The 8706-nt window shown below is 36.0% G+C and overlaps 1 long non-coding RNA gene and 1 other non-coding gene across 3 annotated transcripts in view; one reads left to right on the plus strand and one right to left on the minus strand.

Moving 5' to 3' along the window:
- Nucleotides 1-7150, minus strand: part of LOC136833400 (uncharacterized) — a 217219-nt gene extending 210069 nt beyond the window's left edge. For both annotated transcript variants that reach the window (XR_010851455.1, XR_010851454.1), the window contains exon 1: nt 7045-7150. This is a non-coding gene — a long non-coding RNA (uncharacterized lncRNA). The remainder of the gene's footprint in view (nt 1-7044) is intronic.
- A 1097-nt stretch (nt 7151-8247) lies between these two features.
- Nucleotides 8248-8321, plus strand: TRNAN-GUU (transfer RNA asparagine (anticodon GUU)). Its single transcript has one exon. It is a non-coding gene; the product is annotated as a tRNA-Asn (tRNA).
- The last annotated feature ends 385 nt before the right edge of the window (nt 8322-8706 follow it).

Genomic DNA, 8706 nt, shown 5'->3' on the forward strand with positions numbered 1-8706 from the left:
CTTAACCCCGTCTAACTGTCTGTCTGTCTATTTTGTATCTGTTTACATACTTGTTTTTCTCTTTCTGAATCAGTGTCTTTCCCAACATAAATTATCATTTTTTTTTATGCAGATGAAAAAGTCCCAGCTTCGTCCTCTGCTTAATGAATATGAAATATATATCACATTTGCTTACTGCCTAAAACCACTATATGCAATAATTTTATCTTTACAGTAAAGTTCTTAAATACGTTAGTTTGTATTTACAAAAAAGTAAGTCTTCAAGATTGCAACCCTGGTCACTCTCTCTCTTTCTCTATATATATATATATATATATATATATATATATATATATATATATATATATATATATATATATATATATATATATATATATATATATATATATATATATATATATATATATATATATATATATATATATATATATATATATACATATAATATACCATATATGTATATATATTATATATATATATATATATATATATATATATATATATATATATATATATATATATATATATATATATATAGTGTAAAAGACAATGATTGTAAACGATCTATATAAGGAAGAATGGTTTTAAAACTGTGCAAGGAACAAGATCTCGTGCTGGTGCAAGGCCAACTTACAACAACAGTTTGTTCCCTTACAACGAATATAACCTTCTAAGTACCGTCTTCAAAAAAAAAATTGAATATTAAATCATGATATTTCTGATATTGGCATTAATAGATATTTATTTGTTTTTGGATTTTTTTTTTTTGCTATAGAATATCAATGCTAAACGTCTGGACGACATTGAATATCACTGAAGCGAGAAATAAATAGAAAAAGAATTGTTTTTCTACGTTGAAAAGACTCTCACGATAACAACTAAGCAACAACGCTACTGCGCATGCGCGCGTAACTCTGAGACCCTCCCTCACACAGAGAGAGAGAGAGAGAGAGAGAGAGAGAGAGAACATGGCTATCGTCCATCAACAGATGCTCTCAAATCCCAAAGCCTAATTTACCCCCTAATGAGAATGCCTCTGCGTCACCCGCCTGCTAAACACCTCCTTCGCTAAATAGAGAAGATGACTGCAGGAGGAGTGGAAAAGGGCCGCCCTCCTTCTGTACAACATGGAAGCAAACACTTATAAATCTCTCTCTCTCTCTCTCTCTCTCTCTCTCTCTCTCTCTCTCTCTCTCTCTCTCTTCTTCTTCTTCTTCTGTCGTATCTATCTTCTGGGTGACCCACGAAGGCCGTTCCTTGTTTCTTGCCGACACTCGAAGTGGGGGGAGGGGTGGCTGAAGGCTGTCCTTTGGTGTGTTTACAAACGGTATATAAGAAGCCTCGCTCTCTGTCTCTCTCTCTCTCTCTCTCTCTCTGTCCAAAAGCATGAAACATTTGCCTTTGATAAAAACCTCTCCAATAACAAAAATACCTCCATCTTTCAGTTGCGTACTCTCTCTCTCTCTCTCTCTCTCTCTCTCTCTCTCTCTCTCTCTCTCTCTCTCTCTCTCTCTTCAAGGACTATAGCACTTCAATCTTTCAGCTGTGTACTTTTCCGACTCTCTCTCTCTCTCTCACGAATCAAATAATTGCAATTTTTGGTAATCTTTAATGCACAGGCTGCTGTGAAGATTTAATAATAATAATAATAATAATAATAATAATAATAATAATAATAATAATAATAATAATAATAATAAAGGTAACAAGAACAACCTCCATTGCGTACAGGTGCTTAATTATTCTAATATGCAAATATCACTTTATAACTTTCGCCAGAAAATTTGTAAGTCTTCAATTTCTTCAGACAAAGTGGGCATTAGCCTTCTATGGCTATGAAGTATTCTCTATTCTTAATTTAATATATTTCCAAAACCCTTACACAAGGGGGCTTTCTTTTTCTTATTTGCAACTGACAAACGAGATTGTTCTTTGCATAATAATAATAATAATAATAATAATAATAATAATAATAATAATAATAATAATAATAATAATAATAATAATAATAATAAAATCCGTACTTATCTTGATATCACAAAATATTAATTACTGGGAGAGTTGTATATAATAATAATAATAATAATAATAATAATAATAATAATAATAATAATAATAATAATGGAAAACTACAATCCGCAATTATCCTGATATCATATGATGCACATATTATGGGATCTTTCGAGAGCACTCGAATCTCATATTCAAAAATAATAAAAATATTAACCTCACATAATTACAATATATAAACACTCTAATTCTCCATTTAGGTCCAAATAATACAATATCGGATTGATATTAATGCCATCAGCTCATTCTACGATTAATTACGATTTTCAACAAAGTATAAATTTTGTTAAAGTGTTATATATCTATTATTGACATCATTCTGACTTTTTCATTTTGATGTTTACCTGTCTGAGTTTTCAGAAAGTCGCTGAATCATATTACAGGCTACGGTATGACATTACAGGCTGCGGTATGACATTGCACGCTACGGTATGACATTACAGGCTACAGTATGACATTAAAGGCTACAGAATGACATTACACGCTACGGTATGACATTACAGGCTACAGTCCTTTGGTTTCATGTATGAATTTTAATTATCAATCCTTTCTATCGTTATCCACCCACCCATACATCCATTCCTATTTCATATTTTCATGCATGAGTCTTTGAGTTTGAAAACTACCTCAAGCCTCTCCTGCCTCGATGAGGTAATGGAGTTTATTTAAAATGTGGGGGATAAAGTTCATAGACAATCTTGATAAGGTGGTCACTTTCCTTAATGTGGCATTGCTAGGGCCATGGTTGAATGTGGGTGAGCATGTGAGAGAGAGAGAGAGAGAGAGAGAGAGAGAGAGAGAGAGAGAGAGAGAGAGAGAGAATAACTCCTGGAAGTGCTAAACAGATATACCAAATCTGTAACTGAGAGAGAGAGAGAGAGAGAGAGAGAGAGAGAGAGAGAGAGAGAGAGAGAGAGAGAGAGAGAGAGAGAGAATAAGAGAATAACTCCTGGAAGTGCTAAACAGATATACCAAATCTGTAACTGAGAGAGAGAGAGAGAGAGAGAGAGAGAGAGAGAGAGAGAGAGAGAGGCAGGCCTACAACATCTCTTTTCTAAGTAAGCAACGATATCCTTTAGGAAAAAAAAAGACTTCATTTGCAAAGATAACCTACACCAACAGCTATAGGAAGTTTAAAAACATCTTGAAACTTCACTGAAAGACTTCGAGGTAACAGACAACAAGAAACACCTTTCAGTAGACAGAGCTGATCTGGGCCTAAAAACGTTACCCTGAAACCACCCTGTAAGGGGGTAGGGCACTGTAAGCATTACTTAAGGTTCTTTGTGGCGTCCCTTCGGCCCACAGCTGCAGCCCCTTTCATTTCTTGTACTGTACCTTCGTTCACATTGGCTTTCTTCCATCTTACTTTCCTCCCTCTCCTAACAATTGTTTCACAGGGCAACTGCGAGGTTTTCCTACTGCTGCACCTTTACAGGTTTTTTACTCTTAAATTTCCCTTTCAGCACTGAATGACCTAGTATTTCCTTGTGCTTGACCTTCGGCCTAAATTTCATATGCCATTCCACTAATTGAAAGTCTTAGGACTGCCTACTTGACAAGAGCAGGGAAGATGGAAACATTCGAACGACTTGGAAGCAACAACAGCAGCAAAAAAGAAAGCTCTTTCAAAAGAAAGCCCTTCTCAGAAAGAGCGAGAGGGGGCCAAAGGCGATCCAGCTCTTCCGCTCCATTGAAAACTGATGAAGTCCGGACGGTCGGAGAGAAATATGGCGACGTTAATGCTAACCTCAAGCGAATTTCCGCTTTTATTGGCCAGATTCACGCCGCCATTATTCAGTAATGGAGGAAAAAAGTTGGGGGAGAGAGGGGAGGGAGGGGAGGGAAAATTTCTTTCATATTTTCCTCTCTTTCTTTTCCAAATGGATACGAGATGAAATACGGACAAAACGCAATTATCCCCGCGTTCAAGCCTTTTCCCAAAATCCAATTTGATCTTCAGGACTGAATTTGAAAATGAATTTCAGATGGGAATAGCAGCATCGGGGTAACTTGATTCTTAATTGGCGGGGGGAGTGGTGGGGGGAGGGGCTTTTTAAAAGCCTTTTGGTCACCAGCACGGAATTATGGCGTGTTTCATGCCCAGCTAAAATATTCCATGAACGCACTTTTCAAACCTTACGGGATTTTTATTTTTATGTTGACCTACAATCTCTTGTATCTGAAATAAACAATTTCCATTCTCGTTAAAATGGATATGCTGACCGAATGACAAACATATATTAAGTATAAGCTCCATAAATGTTCGACCAATTTACTCATTTTATTAACCCTTGAATTCAGGATGAAATAACCAGAATATTCCTGCAAAAGAAACACTGAAGAAGAGGAATTATTCACAAACTTAAAAACCTTTGCATAAACAGGACAAGTTTCCCAAGAGCAAAATATTCATCCATACAGTTTCTTAGTTCCTGCATTTGTGTCGTCACCTAAAAAATAGACATTATAGTTTTTGGTCTCAGATTTTAATAGGATACTTTCTGTGGCTTCTGTCTGCCTCAGTAAGAACGTGCTTTGCTTATCTAACTGCGAACATGGGCAAGTTAAAAAAATCACATATCTATCCACGCTTTCTCTCTCTCTCTCTCTCTCTCTCTCTCTCTCTGTATGTATGTTAGAAAAAAAGTTAAAGTCCTCCTGGGCCTCTGTAGGCTCAGAGGACAAGCGCTGATCTCCTGTTTCTTAGGCCGACAGCCAGTTGGGGACAGGTCCCAATGCCTATGACACGTGGCCAGTGTGTCGCTAGGCCCACTGTTTAACTCCCCAGCCCGAGGGCTGGCATCTATTCTCCTACTGAACCTCTCGGGTTTTTTTTCGGACCGTTAGGTTGACGGGCTGCCGGATTTTTGCAGTGGCGCAATCCGAGCTATCTAAATATTTTCGTATCTGTGTGTATATATATATATATATATATATATATATATATATATATATATATATATATATATATATATATATATATATATATATATATATATATATATATACATATATACATATATGTATATATATACATATATATATATATATATATATATATATATATATATATATATATATATATATATATATATATATATATATATATATATATATATATATATATTCATATCTATATATATACACATATAAAATGTGTGTGTGTGTGTGTGTGTGTGTGCGTGGCCATGTTAAGAATTATTAGAGGTCATATTTACAAGAACAGCTGCGCGGAATTCTCAAATGCCTGCATTCCTTAAATTTTCTGATGCAATCTATGTACGAGGACCTTATATTACTAAAAGAAACATGAACATAATAAATGATTTTTCCTGACATGTAAAGTTTCGAAATGCTTGCATTATTACCCCAACCGAAGGTAGTAAATGTTTTCACTCTATTCTCACCGACTTGAGCATTGCATTCGACAATTAGAAAGCTCGAAAGCTTTCTATGCTGACATCGTGGCCAGGGGATGGAAAGAAAGCTATTACACAACGAAAGGATTATTGAGGACAAAAACATCAACAACAGGCTTCGACCATCTCGCTGCCAATTCTACTTTAAGAGATACACCAGGCAAGAGAGACAGGTTTGGATGAAGATCTGATGACCACACGCCTATTTAAAACGCCAAGCATGTCATCTCTCTCTCTCTCTCTCTCTCTCTCTCTCTCTCTCTCTCTCTCTGTCTGCCTGTCTAAATAAGCGTCAAACACATTCTGTCTCACTCTCTCTCTCTCTTATATCTTCCTTTCTAAATGTCAAACACATCCTCTCTCTCTCTCTCTCTCTCTCTCTCTCTCTCTCTCTCTTCTCTCAATTTGTCTCTGTCAATTTGTCTGGTCTCTCTCTCTCTCTCATCTCTCTCTCTCTCTCTCTCTCTCTCTCTCTCTCTCTCTCTCTCTCTCCAATGCAGTATACACTGCGAACGAATGCAACCTTCAGAACCAAGTTCATTTACATTATTTGCTATTTAATGTATAACCATCTAATTTCCATATTTATTCTTTATATTTATAATAATGCGATAAGAAATTAAATTATGAAAACAGTTTTACGTTATGACAAAAATACCTGTTACTTCGTTAACCGGGGAAGGAGCATTTTTTAATAACCTAGGTAACTGCATTATCTAACTTTCACCTGAAAATTTTTAATCATATACAAAATCAACTTGAGGAATCGTGACGTAGCCGGTTTAAGTTACGACACTATTTCGTTTGCCTGGGAAAGACTGTGGAAAACCTGTTTGTTCCATGACCGCGCCATCTACGTCATCGCTGGACTGGGAAAGCTGGAATGTAACGGAAAGCCGTTTCATCCCTGTTGAAAATGTTCTGACTGAGAGTGCTTTCCGATGACCACGGTAGCTGTAACGCCAGTTCATTATGTAGCGGAAAACCGTTTCATCCCTGTTGAAAATGTTCTGACTGAAAGTACTTTCCGAAGACCACTGTAGCTGTGACGCCAGTCCATTATACTGCATCAGTCATGTCACTGCCCTTTCTCCGCATCTATGTGTTGAGTTTTGCAAAAGTATCCATAACGTTGGCTCTGCCTCATTTAGTTGAACACACATATGCCGACACACACACACACACACACGTGCCAGTACATACATGCACACACATTAAGTAGATGTATCTAACATACGCCATTTCATACGCGCACACATGTAAGTGGATGTATATAAAAGCAAACTGACTTATTTTGATCTGAAATTAACATCTTGAACTAATTCGAAATTATGCAACAAATTTTAGAGATACGTATAGACATCAAAGCTATCTGCTGAGAGAGAGAGAGAGAGAGAGAGAGAGAGAGAGAGAGAGAGAGAGAGAGAGAGAGAGAGAGAGAGGGTGGGGAAGGTTAAGTTAATGTGACAAAAGTAGTATATATTAAAGAAGCAACTTAGTCAATTATCAAATCAAAAGACTTAGCTAGGAAAAAGGACAAGCAATGAAATACCTTGAGATGACGAAAAGCGGAGCAGCCCTATTTGCATTCCTTGGCGAAGGCTCCACGCTGTCTTGATATTCTTCTTGTTCTCCAAAACATTTGTTCGATAAAATCCTGTTGGAAAAGAAATGACGTTTTGAAGGCAGTGAAACTAAAAGCATTTTAACTTACGATGTTTTGGAGACCGTGCAAATCAAAAGCATTTTAACTTATGATGTTTTCGAGACAGCGCACATCAAAAGCATTTTATCTTATGATGATTGGGATGCAGTGGAATTAAAAGCACTTTAACTTGTGATGTTTTGAAGGCAGTGGAATGTAAAGCATTTTAACTCATGATGTTTTGGAAGCAGTGGAATTAAAAGCATTCTATCTTGTGATGTTTTGAAGGTAGTGGAATGGAAAGCATTTTAACTCATGATGTTTTGGAGGCAGTGGAATTAAAAGCATTTTAACTTGTTATGTTTTGAAGGCACTGGAACGGAAAGTATTTTAACTCATGATGTTTTGGAGGCAGTGGAACTAAAAGCATTTTAACTTGTGATGTTTTGAAGGTAGTGGAATGAAAAGCATTTTAAACCCATGATGTTTTGGAGGCAGTGGAATTAAAAGCATTTTAACTTGTTATGTTTTGAAGGCAGTGAAATTAAAAACCATTCAACTTGTGATGTTTTGAAGGCAATGGAACCTAAAACATTTTAACTTATAACGTTCTGAAGGCAGTGAAATTAAAAGCATTTTAACTAAAGATGTTTTGAAAGCAGTGATGCTTTTGATGTTTTGAAGGCAGTGAAATTAAAAGTTATGGTGTTAAGAGGACAATGAAATAAAAAACTTTTAACTTCGACTAAAAATTGAAAGTCGTTATTCATGAGAGCTACATAAAAGCAATGAGTATTAACGCAGATGATTGCAAACAGAATAATCACAGTTATTCTCTCTGAACTAATCCGACAGATAGTACTCTCGTTTATAACTGTTAATGATAGCGCCTGATACTGAAATGACTATCATTTTTATTATGATTTTCACGTATTGGAACAGAACGCCAGTTAAAATACACAAATATCAGTCTACAAGGAATATAGCAATCAGACACACATCTGATGACACGTACTGCAAAACAAGTTATTTGAAAAAAAAATCATTAAATGGACTTAACATTTGTTTTCAACTCTGATTAAAATTTCATTTGATATCTATTTTATACAAGCCTCCGTGGCACAATCGGTTAGCGCGTTCGGCTGTTAACCGAAAGGTTGGTGGTTCGAGCCCACCCGGGGGCGGCAGCTTTTGATAATTAGCCGTTCTATATGCAAATAGGCAACGTGACGTACTGCAAAGAAATACATGTTCCCCCGCCACGGTTTCGCACAGCCTAAAGCTGCTGTGATGGAACAGCCTTTTTTTTTTTTTTTCCAACATAACGTGATACTTGAAAACAGGACAGAATCTGGAATGAGTTTCCTAATGTTATATTTTAGAGTAGGTTTAGTGAGCTTCCTAATGTTAATTTTACAATAAGTTTAGTGAGCTTCCTAATGTTAATTTGTTTAGTGAGCTTCCTAACGTTAATTTGTTTAGTGAGCTTCCTAATGTTAATTTGTATAGTGAGCTTCCTATGTTAATTTTAGAGTAGGTTTAGTGAGTTTCCTAATGTTAAATTTTAGA

The sequence above is a fragment of the Macrobrachium rosenbergii genome, chromosome 51 (genome assembly GCF_040412425.1).
Source record: "Macrobrachium rosenbergii isolate ZJJX-2024 chromosome 51, ASM4041242v1, whole genome shotgun sequence".
Taxonomy (NCBI): Eukaryota; Metazoa; Arthropoda; class Malacostraca; order Decapoda; family Palaemonidae; genus Macrobrachium; species Macrobrachium rosenbergii.